The sequence below is a fragment of the Strigops habroptila genome, chromosome 3, assembly GCF_004027225.2.
Source record: "Strigops habroptila isolate Jane chromosome 3, bStrHab1.2.pri, whole genome shotgun sequence".
NCBI lineage: Eukaryota > Metazoa > Chordata > Aves > Psittaciformes > Psittacidae > Strigops > Strigops habroptila.
The window spans coordinates 49011421-49023917 of record NC_044279.2 but is presented as its reverse complement, the minus strand read 5'-3'; the positions used below and the strand labels follow the sequence as shown (position 1 = coordinate 49023917).

At 42.3% G+C, this 12497-nt stretch overlaps 1 protein-coding gene across 1 annotated transcript in view; it reads right to left on the bottom strand.

Moving 5' to 3' along the window:
• The window catches only part of ELK3 (ETS transcription factor ELK3), a 39489-nt gene extending 27806 nt beyond the window's left edge, over positions 1 to 11683 (bottom strand). Inside the window, exon 1 of the mRNA XM_030480816.1 lies at positions 11260 to 11683. The gene's annotated coding sequence lies outside the window, so the exon portion shown is untranslated. The remainder of the gene's footprint in view (positions 1 to 11259) is intronic.
• Between the last annotated feature and the right edge of the window lie 814 nt (positions 11684 to 12497).

The following is a 12497-nucleotide window of genomic DNA, read 5'->3' as shown; positions in this document are numbered from 1 at the left end:
GCAGAGGAGGGACAGCCGAGTGGGACAGACTGGCTGGAGAGCCTAAAAGTTGAGAAAATCAGCTGGAGATCAATTAATCAGGAAGACATACAAGGTGTTAGCCAGCATTATGCACTACAGGTAGTCACAGAGATGGTGATCAGACACGTACATGAAAAGGATTAAGAGGGAGAGTCAGGGCAGGGAAATTAATTTCCCTTAGTGTACGAAGAAACTGATGATTCCTTCTGTAGCCAAAGTAGCTGCAAAAGATTCAGCTCCTTTTCTTATGCCCCACTACAGCAGGCACACACCTCCACTTCCATTTTCCTTACAGGCAAGTGTGTGTTTCTGCAAGCATATAGCACTCCTCTGTAACAGATGCCTTTTTTTTTCCCCTTTTTGACTACTCTGGAAAACGTGTGTATATTTTTTGTATGTCCATTTACCGCTTTTGTATCCTAATTCTGGCCAACAGCACGTTTCTCCAAGCAGCGTGATGTGGGGCATTGTTAGCTTCTCATTCACGTTAGCATTCAGCTTCCTTTATTTCTGCAGGTTGCAGCCAGGAAACTGGAAAATGGGCCACAGGAAACCTGGCCTCCTACATCTGTCCCAGTTTGTAACAGCAGCTCTGGTTTTATTTTTCTAAGTGTCTCAGGTTCATTTTAACCCTTGACATGACTGCTGCAATAACACGTGAAAGAACATGGCTCGTTTGTCATTACTTTTTTTAACCACTGTTTCTCCATACTAGAAATTGAGATTTTGCTAAACCATACTGATTTTTTAAGTATATTAATACTTACAAACAGTTATGTGAGTTTTAAAAAACTTTTGTTGGAAATTACCAAAATAAGCCTATTCCATAATGACAAACATCAAAGAGTATATTTAGAGAAAAATACAAAATAAGGCAGTCTCTAGCTGCTTCGGCTATATACATTTTTAACATAGTTCTAAAGCGAGCATCTGTATGGAAAGTTGAACAGTTTACAAAGCCTTTAGGCCAATTTTTCTCTTTTACATTTTAGTTTCTATAAAAAATTGAAGCACACTTGTTTTGCATTTGATTACAGAAGCAAAAGGGTGCTGATGAAGAAAAGAAACTCTCCTAGAATAATCAAAAACTCAGGTAGCTGCAACATTTTCCACTGAAAATTCATCCGTGTAACAGTGAGTATATCATGAGAGGCTAAAGACAACTGCCAAATCTTCCCGAATGCTTGCTCAGAAACATTTGAAAGAACAAGGCAAAAGTCTGACTCAGTCCTCACACTTTATTTCTCAACAGAGATGCTTCAAGAGTGATAAATAGGATGTGGTTGGTGAGAAGTTAGTGATTCTGCCAGAAAGGAGGAAAAACAAATATCAATTTGTTTACTCAGAAAGTTTTCAAGTACTCATTAGAAGAACTTACTTCTGATTTAATTGGCCTTGAAAAATTAATCTCACAACCAAGTGTGTAAATATACCTGTTTTCACTTGATGTAGAACTTTCTCTGGTAAAATTAATAACCCAAACTAAGGGTGCGATCCATACCCAGAGCACTTTAGGGAACTCTGTGTGTGTATGATAAGGAATGTTGGTAATTTTTCCACATCCAGCAACCAGGACGTTTCCTGCCAGAGCATCCTCCGAGTTCTTCCATTGTGTTGAAACTGCAAAAACTTTCTAAATCAGGACTTCCTCCTATTATATTTCAGAGGCGTCTTTCTGGGAAATGCAGATTCAAGTGAAAAAAAAAAAAAAAATAGGAATTCCTGCAGCACCACCCAGTGGAAACATTAGAAAAAGTTACAGGGTGCCTGGCGCACAAGTTCTGATTTGCCGCAAAACTACAGTAATGCTGCCACACAAATCCAGACTGGTTTAAGGACATGCCAAAAAAGCACAGAGGGTTTTGCTGGCCGATATCCTTAACAGAGTCACATGAGGTATGCCTATTCTGCTGCCCCAGCATAATAGTCTTCTCTTAACTTTATATTCTAACTTAAAAGATTATTTACAGTAATAACTTACAAGGTCTCCTTCTCAAGCAAGATTACCCACTGTTCTGGCCCAGCTCATTTAAAAAAATAAACAGACTCCTGTGGTTAAGAGCAACATTAAAGAGACAGCGGCAAGATCTAGCAAAATATTATAGGATAACATCAAGTTCCACTGCAGAAAAGAAAGCACCCATACACATGTCCAGTAACGCCTCCAGTAAGCATGTTTGGTAATACAATGTTTGCAGCTTTTAATTCTTTTAACTATGTCAAAGAAAGGCTGAGGCAGATGTCCAAAGGAGGAAAGTTCTGTAACCTCCAAATTAATACAACAAAGGACTGGTCGACTGCCAAGCAGAGGTGCGATGACACTGCCTCTAAAACACCAGTGTTTTCAGACTCTCCATGAGGATGCAATTCAAGAAATAGGCTTAATCTCTCCAGCTAAGGACTGGACTAAAAGCCCTTAGCAGGAGGGAACATGGCCAGTTGCCTCCCTGAGAAAGGCTTAAAAAAATAACCTGCTCAACTCTTTCTCAAGCTACCCATAAACAAAACTACATAAATCCATAATGGCTCCAACCATTCACCTTGGGACAGACATAAAATGAATGCAGACTCCTCACACTGCTTTCTGTCTGCTCATGTGGTGCACATCTGTGGCATGCTGGCAATATGCTACACTGTAATCCCAGGGACTTCTGCTTTCAAAGCCAGCCCTATATGTTTATTTTTCCCATATGACTTTCTCTTACATTTTTGTCGGCATCAGTAGGGGACAGATCATGATTACTTGACTGTCCTACCTAAAATTTCTGACAGTCCTTTTGATAAATTCAGAGAAAGTATGTATGAAAACAGAAAGATAACTAAAGTGGGCAGAGGATAAAGCCTTCGGGAACAGTGGCTTTTCTGAAAGTTTACTTGACATATCAAGCAATGATTATTCCCAAATGTAAATGCTTCTTCCTTATCTATACTCCCTTCTTAAACCAGCAGACCAAATGCTTTGTAACTTATGCTAGTGGCCCTACTATTTTAAATTGTGTTTTAATACTATCAACTGTCTCAAATGTTGCTTTTAATATATTTCATATTCAGGTTTTTTAAACTAATCTTTCCCTCTTGACTGATTTTTCCTGGACTAGAAACTTAGATAAACAAGCAGGTCTTTTTGAGCAGAGAGGAACCTGGCCAGTAGGACAGGAAATGTAGTCCTGGGAGTTCTGTTCAGGCAGACCAAGGTGGCTGGCAACTTCTGTGAGACCTGAAGCACAGCAAGATCATTGCAGCTTACACCAGCAGTCACAGCTCGCCTTCCTGTGCACACTGAATTTTCAGAATTTGCTGGATTAGCAAAATGAGCCTTTTAACTATTAAATAACATACAGGTTTGCCTGTATACTGCCATGTTGCAAGGGGAGTCAGTCACAGCATTGTACTGAAAATGGTGTAACACAACTCAGCAGATAGTAACCTACATACATCTGGAGACATTTTAGACAGGCGGTTTCTTCCCAAAACATTAGTGCTATCACAGTAGTTCTTGGAGCATGAGCCAGGGTGGAAGTTCCTCAGTCATAAAAAATGAGCAACTAGTCACAGCACTAGTCACGTCTGTATTTTTCACTTTAAATGCTATTATTTCCGTGTGCAATGGTCTCATGGTAAAAATCTAAATTAAGAGTCACTCTTACATGTCAAAATCTCAAAACTGTGCTATTCTCCTCCTTTCTCAAAGCTAATCAAAGTTCTGATATGCATGTTTATCATGCGCTAAGCTAAACTGAAACCCGATTAAAAGATTTTTATCTTCTGACATTACTCACTTGTCTATTACATGAACAAGAACCTTAAAGTCACACCTACACATTTCCCCTAACATTGTTCATTAAACACTGGAATACCCAACAGAATGTATCATATAATAACCAAGATTTCAGCCATGAGAAGATCTGGCTGTTACTCTCCTGTACTGTCTGTGTGTCCTTAAACAGACTTCCCGTGGCTGCTGCAAATTATGAAAGTGAGACAAAAGGCACACTATTTCAATCATTACAGCAAACTTGGATGTATACTAAGTGCCTAGACTGCCTATGTTTAGAAGTGACATCAATACACCAACTGGTCTGTTAGTGTCTCTGCTGCTCAGGATACCCAACAGCCACTATTTCGATTTGTATGCTGAATCCTGGATAAAACCCCACGTTTAAATAAAACATAAAGACTCTATCCCCTCTCCTCAACTTGGTTGAGACTGCGGAGTCAGTTTTATTGTGCCCTACTCCCAGGGAATCAACCCAGCCTTGATACTGCTCTGTTTGGAAGCATTTGTGTCGCAGAGCTTCAGTACCGAAGCAGCAGTACTGAAAGAATGCTGCAGTCATACTTTCTATACCAGTCCTATTCCACGCTTACAGTTTGCTAAACTAACCACATACGCCAGTTGCTCTGAGTCTGCTCTGAGTCACCAGACTTCAGAGAGGTCTATATCTAGAATCTAAACTCACATACTCATCTCAGCTGGATTAGCACAGCACGGAAGAAATCCTCTGAAGGTAGTCAACTTTCTCCAGATTTCACTAACAGAGCTGCAACAGGAATTTGTTCCTACTTTCTAAATGCTTTTTAAAGATTGTTTCTTCTCATGAATTACTGTTAACTGCTGGGAAGAGATAATAGTGGCACTTGAGCCTATAAACTTTTTGTTTGTGCTGTACTGTGACTTGATACAACAGAGGCCACTCAACATTACCACAATATAAACATTTTAAAACAATAACACTCATTAGTCTCCTTCCCAAAAAGCTTCAACTGAAATACATCTGATCAATTGTCTCCATAGGAAAAAAAAAAAAAAGAGATGAAGAAATACACAGAGATACAGTAAAGAGGTGCTGACACCACATTAAAGGCAAACGGATGCATAATAGAAATCTGTTTTGCAGATGAATTGTCAGCTGTTTTGCAAAATGAGGATGGGAAACTTATAGAGAACATTTGATTGAAAACATTTAGATTCTTTAGCTGAAGTATATAATCCAAGTCTACTCTTTTTGGTACAACTGCAAAAGCATATTTTACACGAACTTCTTTGCTTTTTCAGAGAAATACACATTTTGTAAAATTATATTAACAGGACTTAATACTTGGGTTAGTGTTTAGAAAGCTTTTACCAATTTTCAATGATTGAGAATCACAAAATTTACAACCAAATGATTCATTACATAATTTAACAACAGCTAAAACTAAAAGACAATGTGTAAGATGTAAGTTTTCCTCTCCTACTACCTCAAATGGTCTTCAAGTTAGGATCAGCAAGACTAAAAAAATTGTATACTTTAAAGCAGAAGAAATGAAGACCGGGTTGTTTGCATGAGAGCCAAAACACATTAGTTTACTAATTGGTATTTGCAAAGATTATCCAAGCTATACCCTGAATCTTCAAATGTTTAGCAAATTGGCAAGCAGAGACACAGGTGTGATTGAAACGACTCTCTGAAACAGATCTGGGGGAAGCCATAGAATGGGCAATATCCTTCACACACTCAGCACATCCTGACACTGCAAAATTGAGAGCTGTGGAAGACCAGGAGGACACTTGCACAAAGCAAGCAAGAGCTACTCCAATGCCTTAGCTACATTCAAGGCCTAAACTAGCATTTAAATGTTTGCAACATGCAGCTTGTCTCAGTGCATTAACAGAAGTGCCGACACACTCGAAAATAAATACATGCCTAAGCGCTTTAAAAGATCAAAACAAAGTGAGTTTGCTGCTTCCTACAGAAATTCTTCTTCTGAAGACCCTTAGCTGTGTCTAACCACTCAGATGTAGACAGAGCACATGTACAGTCTTTAGAAACAAACCTCTCTTTATGTAGTTGATGGATATTTATCTTAAAAGTTCATAGGTGTCATCATACAGGTGAGCAGATTACAGCATGTGGTCAGTGGATTCCTCCTGAAGGAGAGGCAAAAGTACCACAGTCCTACTACAGCAGGCTCAACTGCAACACACGCATTTGCACAACTGCTCAAAAATAATTATGGATCCATAGATACAAAAAAGACAAACCCCACTGCTCGACAGTCACAGCAATGCTGCTTGACCAAGCAAGCCAAAATCAGGCACAGTGTTGGCAACTGTAACTCCACAGGAGTAAAAAAGTATAATTTTCAGTGGAGTTGTATCTGCTTGAGGAATGGCAAAATTTGGCCTCTAATGTTCTTAAATGTAATATAACTTTAAAATAATTACTAAGTATTTAGTTATTCAGTACCGTGTAAGATACTGACCATGAATTACACTGATTAAGCAGATTAACAGCTCCAGGGTACTTTTGATACTGCAAAACTAACACAGTATTCGTACAAAATTAAAAATGCAGAATGACTATATAGGTATTACTTGGCACTGAATTAGCTGGCAGGTAGTGTCTTAGTTGTATCTTCATATCAATGCTCATGGCAGGTATTTTCTTTAGGTTTTGCTTTTAGAAAAGCAGCAAGTCTCCTCCAAAAAGCTTTTGAATTTAAATCCACAATTAACAGCAAACCCTTAAGAATGTGAATTCTGATATAATTCTAAAATCATAGAATGTTTTGGGTTGGAAAGGACCTTAGTTCCACCCCCCATGCCATGGGCAGGGACACCTCCCACTAGAGCAGGTTGCTCAAAGCCCCATCCAACCTGGCCTATAAATTACTGACATACAAACCCACCATGAGTTAAAGTTTTAAGGACAAAGATGCAGTTTGTTTTTGTGAAGTGCACAGATAAGAGGTACTTTGTGCTTCATCGGCTTTGCTTCCATACATTCAGCCTTGTATTTTACAGTGCAGTGAGCTGGACTTCCTGTGCCTACACCTTGACATTCTCCTCAAAATTGTGACTAATTCTTTCATCATTCATTATTCAACAAAATACTTCAACATGAGAACAGACATATTCAGTCTTTCACGAGCTCTCAACAGCCTCCAGAATATTAGTTGATTCATTTAACAAGCCACAGACGAAGTAAACATCTGTCTAATGATTCAAGACTGTTAAGATTCCCTATTGTGGGAAACACCAGGAAAAAGCCATGGTGAATCAATCCAGGGATACACAGCGCAACACGGTATTCAAAGGCCTGTCAGTGACAGCCTGTTGCATGAACCATTGGGTGTGGTTACAAAAGATACGCAACAGCTCAAAACCAACACTAAGTACTCTTTGAAACTGGCCCAGGCTGACAGAGTCCAGTAATCAGTGTCATGGCTCTCAGACGGATTCAAGCAGCAGCGTCCAGGCATGCTGCACACCGGAGCCACCACTGCCAGAAGAAAACCATGGACTGATAAATTGCCTGAATTGCACAAAAGAGTCCAACCTGTCACATCTTTGTGGGAAGTATGAGCTAATTTATCAGTTCTTTGCTATCTTAGATTATTTAGTACTATGACAGAGATCCACTCGCAGAGATAACGGTAACTACAGGACCATACAAACAGTATGTGATATTACCAAGATACACTTGCTAAAATAATTTTTTTGTAAATACATGCATCCCAAATAACTGTGTGTTGATTCTCCCACCCTCTTCCCACTCACCCTTATCTTTACTAGCCGAACATTTGTTTAGTTTGGCAACATGTTACGTGATTGCACTCCCAAGGCTAAGATTTGTATTTTCTGTACAGCTGATGGACCTCCATGTCAATATTACGTATACCTATCTTCCTACATGTAAACATACAACCCTCAGAGCAAGCAGCAAGCTCCATGCACATTTGTGAACCTGCAGAATTACTTTCATTCTGTGCTAAATTCTCCAGAACAGATTTTTTAACTAAGGTAGATTTCAGCTTCATTTGTATTAAGTCACTTTATCAGTAATAACTTCCCATAAGAATACCTCTATCATAAGAAGCCTTCATCCCCAGAAGGACATTACAACGAGAAGGTAAGGTTAACATAATTGGTCTTCACGCACAGCAAAGGGGAACACGTCAGTCTTTGGGGTGAGAACCCTGCTTTGTTTTCATTATTTAAGTTTAATGAAATAACATTAAGCAACAGGAGCAAAGAACTACTGTGAATCAGTAAGCAGTAAGAACTGCTAATGAATAAAACAAAAGAGATTTGTGTTTCTACATACAAAAACATCCATGTGCTGAGTGGTTTATAAACACAGTTACAAAGAAGGCTGCAGCTGAGTTTCTCCCCCTGAGACGTGTTGCTTATTTCAGCTGTTGCATACAGGTGGTATCAGAAAGGATATAAGCCTGTAGTTTTTTTCTTTTTAGGATCAACTCATGGAGGTGATTTGGAAAATCGAGATAGAAGCAATTATGATAATATCTCATCCCTTAGCAGATACTGTATATTCTTCTCACACACTATTATATTTTTTAAATTAAAGCAGTTAAAAGAACAAAATCATATTTACAGTGGAAACACTTCAAGACATTTTTATAATATAAGTGGAAATATCATCCACTACTTGATATTTGGATTTTTTTTTTCTGTTCCAAACAGAACTGTTATATTTTTAACACATCTATGGATTACTTCTCATGCACTCCTTCAAATATACAGAACACACAAGCGGTATACTACATCTGTTTTTCTATGAGGACATCAAGATGGTTTTACTTATGCTGAGCGAATACAATATATGAAATTTATGTAGTGTAGATAGACTATATATATAACTGTGTGTGTGAAAGTGTATGCTTCACCTACACTGATTTGGTAGATGGCACAGTGAAATTCCAGCAATATTTAATGCAGTAAGTGGGCAATTTAATGTTCATATTTTAAAGAGAGATAATATGAGGTAGGGAGGGCTCTTCAGTGAGTTTTGGTGTTGTATGCCACATTGTTCCATAACACATTCAGCACATTTCTGAACATCATGCCCAGTAATGCACCTCTCTAAAATTTAGAATTCTACAAAAGAAATAAAACTTCAAAACCAGAAAATAGCTCTCACTACCTGATGACTGCATTTCATTGAAACAGAGATTAAGAATTTTCTGGTTTACGTACTGTTCTTAAAATTCTTCTCCGTCTAACTAGGAAATCAAGAGGCATCTGTGTCTGGAGATTGTGTCACTGATCCACTAGTAAACATCCTCTGTAAAGTGATGTTAATGAAGAACTTTACTGTGCAGCCTGGACATAGGAAGTACAGGAAACACTGAAGAGCCTCAAAGGTATACACGTGGTACACTGCAATTAGTTCTCCATCCAAGTACTACTTTTTTTCACAGTATTTGCTAGTTTAATGCTATCGCATAATAATTCAAGTTAGTAGCTAAGTGTTATTTCCTATTACATGCAATTTTATTCCCATTTTTTGACATTTCCTTAAGATAAAACCCACTTGCAAGCAAGACTGCACTTTCTTTGTTTGGTCCAGACACTTTTTTTTCTTTTTTTTTGCAAAAGGTTGTTAACTTCTAATTTGAATTTAAAGATCAGCAGGGCATGGCAAAAATCTTTCTCATTCTGAACACAGATTTCATTCTTGACCACTATGAAAATAAATCATCATGAAATAATTACACAAACCACTAAGTCACAAGTGGTGTTTACAAAATCATCTGAAAATTAGATATGTAATAGCACCAATACAGGAAGGTTACAAGAGTGAATATACTTTTCAAACATGCCCATCACCTCTGTATCTTGGCACAAGTCTATCAATCATGCAATTACATGCAATTGTCACAGATGCACAGAACATGCTTATCGCAACACAGCCTTCTGTGCACCCTACTGCTGCACTTCACTCTATTTATGCATAAATTACTCCCTTTAATCTGAAATAATCAAAAAGTCTGCATGAGCAAAATACAAGACGAACCACGATTTTCTGCTTGAAATTAAATGAAACCATTGACTTTTGAAGTTGGAGTCCTCATGACCAAAAAGATGCTGCATTGTATAAACTTGTGTTAGCACTATACCCCTAAGTAAATAAAGATGTAACTTGTCTCCCTTTCAACTGCAATGTTAGAAAGGCTGACAGGGCTTCACAAAACCCTCCTGTGTTAGGGAACGGAAACTCCTAATGAGATTAGTTGGTGTGTGTGCAGACATTACTTAGCCATGACTAAATGGGCTCTCTTCCTGCAGCCAGTGGAAAATTCAGGGAACTTTTTCCCCCTGCAGCATCAGAGTCCCTCTAACCTTCAGCAAAGCTAGATCCAAAAACAACTCTCCACTTTCTCTCCCTTTCTCTCGCTCTTCTTCTTTTTTTTTTTTTTTTTCCCCCCCCTTCTTTCCTTACAAACATTTTTAGTATTTTTTTTCGGTTGTTCGTGGAAACTCTCCACATCGGCCAAGGGGTCTTGGGGCAGGGGCTGGCTAAGAAAAGCGAGGAGGGGGAGGGCCGGGCAGAAGGCAGAAGACTACAAAGGAAACTGTAAAAAGGAGCAAATACATAAACCTGAGAGGGAGAAAACCACAGAGTTTCTTTGTGAGCTGCAGTGACTCATTTTCAAGATGTTGTCTGCTGCCAGTTTCAAACCGGAAGCGCATGGCAATTAGTCTTGCTGTTTCCAGACAAGCCAGAAACTCTCCCGACACTTTTCCCCCCCTCTTTTTTAAAGCCCCTTCTGAAGTTTCTGCAGGAGCATTCCCCTCCCTCCCCTCTCTCCACCACCACCCCCCGGCCCCACTCGGCGCCGGGGACCCCGCGGCGCACCCGCCGCCCTGACCGGCACCCGCGCGGCCCCCGCCGCCCCGAACGCCGCTATCACGATGCTGCTCGCCCCGGGCAGGCCCGCGCGGCCCCGGCAGCCGGACACGACCCGGCACCGCCGAGGGGGCTGCGGGGGGTCCCGGGGCGCCCCCCGACCCGCTGAGCCCTGTCAGGCAGCGCACCCCCCCCAGCCTCTCCTCACACCCCGGCCCCCTCCCGCGCCTGCCCCACACACACGCTCCGTCCCCTCACCTATACCCGCCGCTCCCGGGGGGTTGCTGGGCCCCCTGAGGCAGCAGAAGCCCCCCTCCAGCGCCCTCCATCAGCCATCCCCCGACCGCCGCCCCCTGCCACCGTCACGGCCGCGCTGGCCGGGCCCGACCCCGGGGCAGGACCCCCGGGGCCCCCGGCCCCGTGTGGGGCTCCGCGCTGCCCCCCGGCGCTGCTCACCGCCAGCCCCGCTGCCCCGCCATCCAGCGGAGCGCCGGACCCCACAGCCTCCCGCGGCAGCAGCCCGCTTCCCCTTCCCTCCCCTCCCCGCAGCCCCCCGAAACTTCGCCAGAGTCGAGGCAGGCGCAGCAGCACTTGTACCTACCCAGCGGCTGAGGGACTTCTCCGCTCTCTCCTGGTAGTTTACAGGGAGCTGGGTAAAATCCCTCGGTTCTCCATGCTGACAGTCTTCTGCAAACGCTCTGTTGCTCTTGTAATGAGATCCTGATTTTTTTTTTTCTCTCCTTTTTTTTTTCCCTTCGGCCGGGGTGTGTGTGTGTGTGCGTGTGCCCGTGTGAGAGAGCGAGCAGGAAGTCAGAGCAGTCAGACAGAGAGCCGGCTCACTTCCTTTCCTGCATTATTCCCCAGGCGGTTTGCAGTCTGTGTAAACAGGCTTTTCCTCCCCTCTCCCCTCGCTCTGGCCACTGATGTGCAGCATGGCTGTAATATAAGACACACACATAGTAAAACGGCTAACGGTAACTCCTCAGGCTCGCAGGGAGCTCCGCCGGCTCCCCCGACCTCCACCTCTTCCTGTGCTACACCCCTGGGGAGGAGCTTCCCGACAGACCAGCGCTTGGCCCACCGGCGCCTTTCGGCTCCCAGCCCGCTCGAGTGCCTTCCCAAAAACATAGAATCATGGAATAGCCTGGGTTGGAATGGACCTTCAAAGGTCCTCTAGTCCAAACCCCCTACAATGAGCAAGGACATCTTCAACTAGATCAGGTTGCTCAGAACCACATCCAGCCTGGATGTCTCCAGGGTTGGCACATCTACCACCCGTTTTGTCCCCAGGAGACAGCAGGGAGATGGGTATGAAGTGCTTACGAGCTGTGCTATTGCCCTCCCAGAGCATCAGGAGGGGCCTCGGTGAAGAATTGGCCTTGCGAAAGGTGTCTGCTCTTGTCCCACCAAACTGGGGGCTTGGGTGCTGGTGGAGCAAGGTGTTCGGTGCCTCCACTTTTGATCAGTGGAGGTTGAAGGGTTGGTGGTGTGCGGGAGCTTGCTGGATGTGCTGGCTGCCTTCCCAAGCTGGACCTCATGCAGATGGCCAAATACAGAAGCAGTGCCCCATGGCACAACATAGACTGAGGAAAATGACATTTTAAAAGTCAAGAGATGCTCAAATCATCAGCTCTGAACTGGTCCTTCCGGATTCGCATCATACTTCAGAGACAGACCAGCCAGTGACAGCTGGCTGATTGGGATTTACGTTCTGACCCTCAAGCTGTAGACCTCAGACTGAAAGTGTTGGTTTGGATTCAATGAAAGGCACACATTTCCAGTATTTTGAGTTTGCATCCTTTGTGTCTTCACTTGTGTCTCATACATCTGCATTGTACT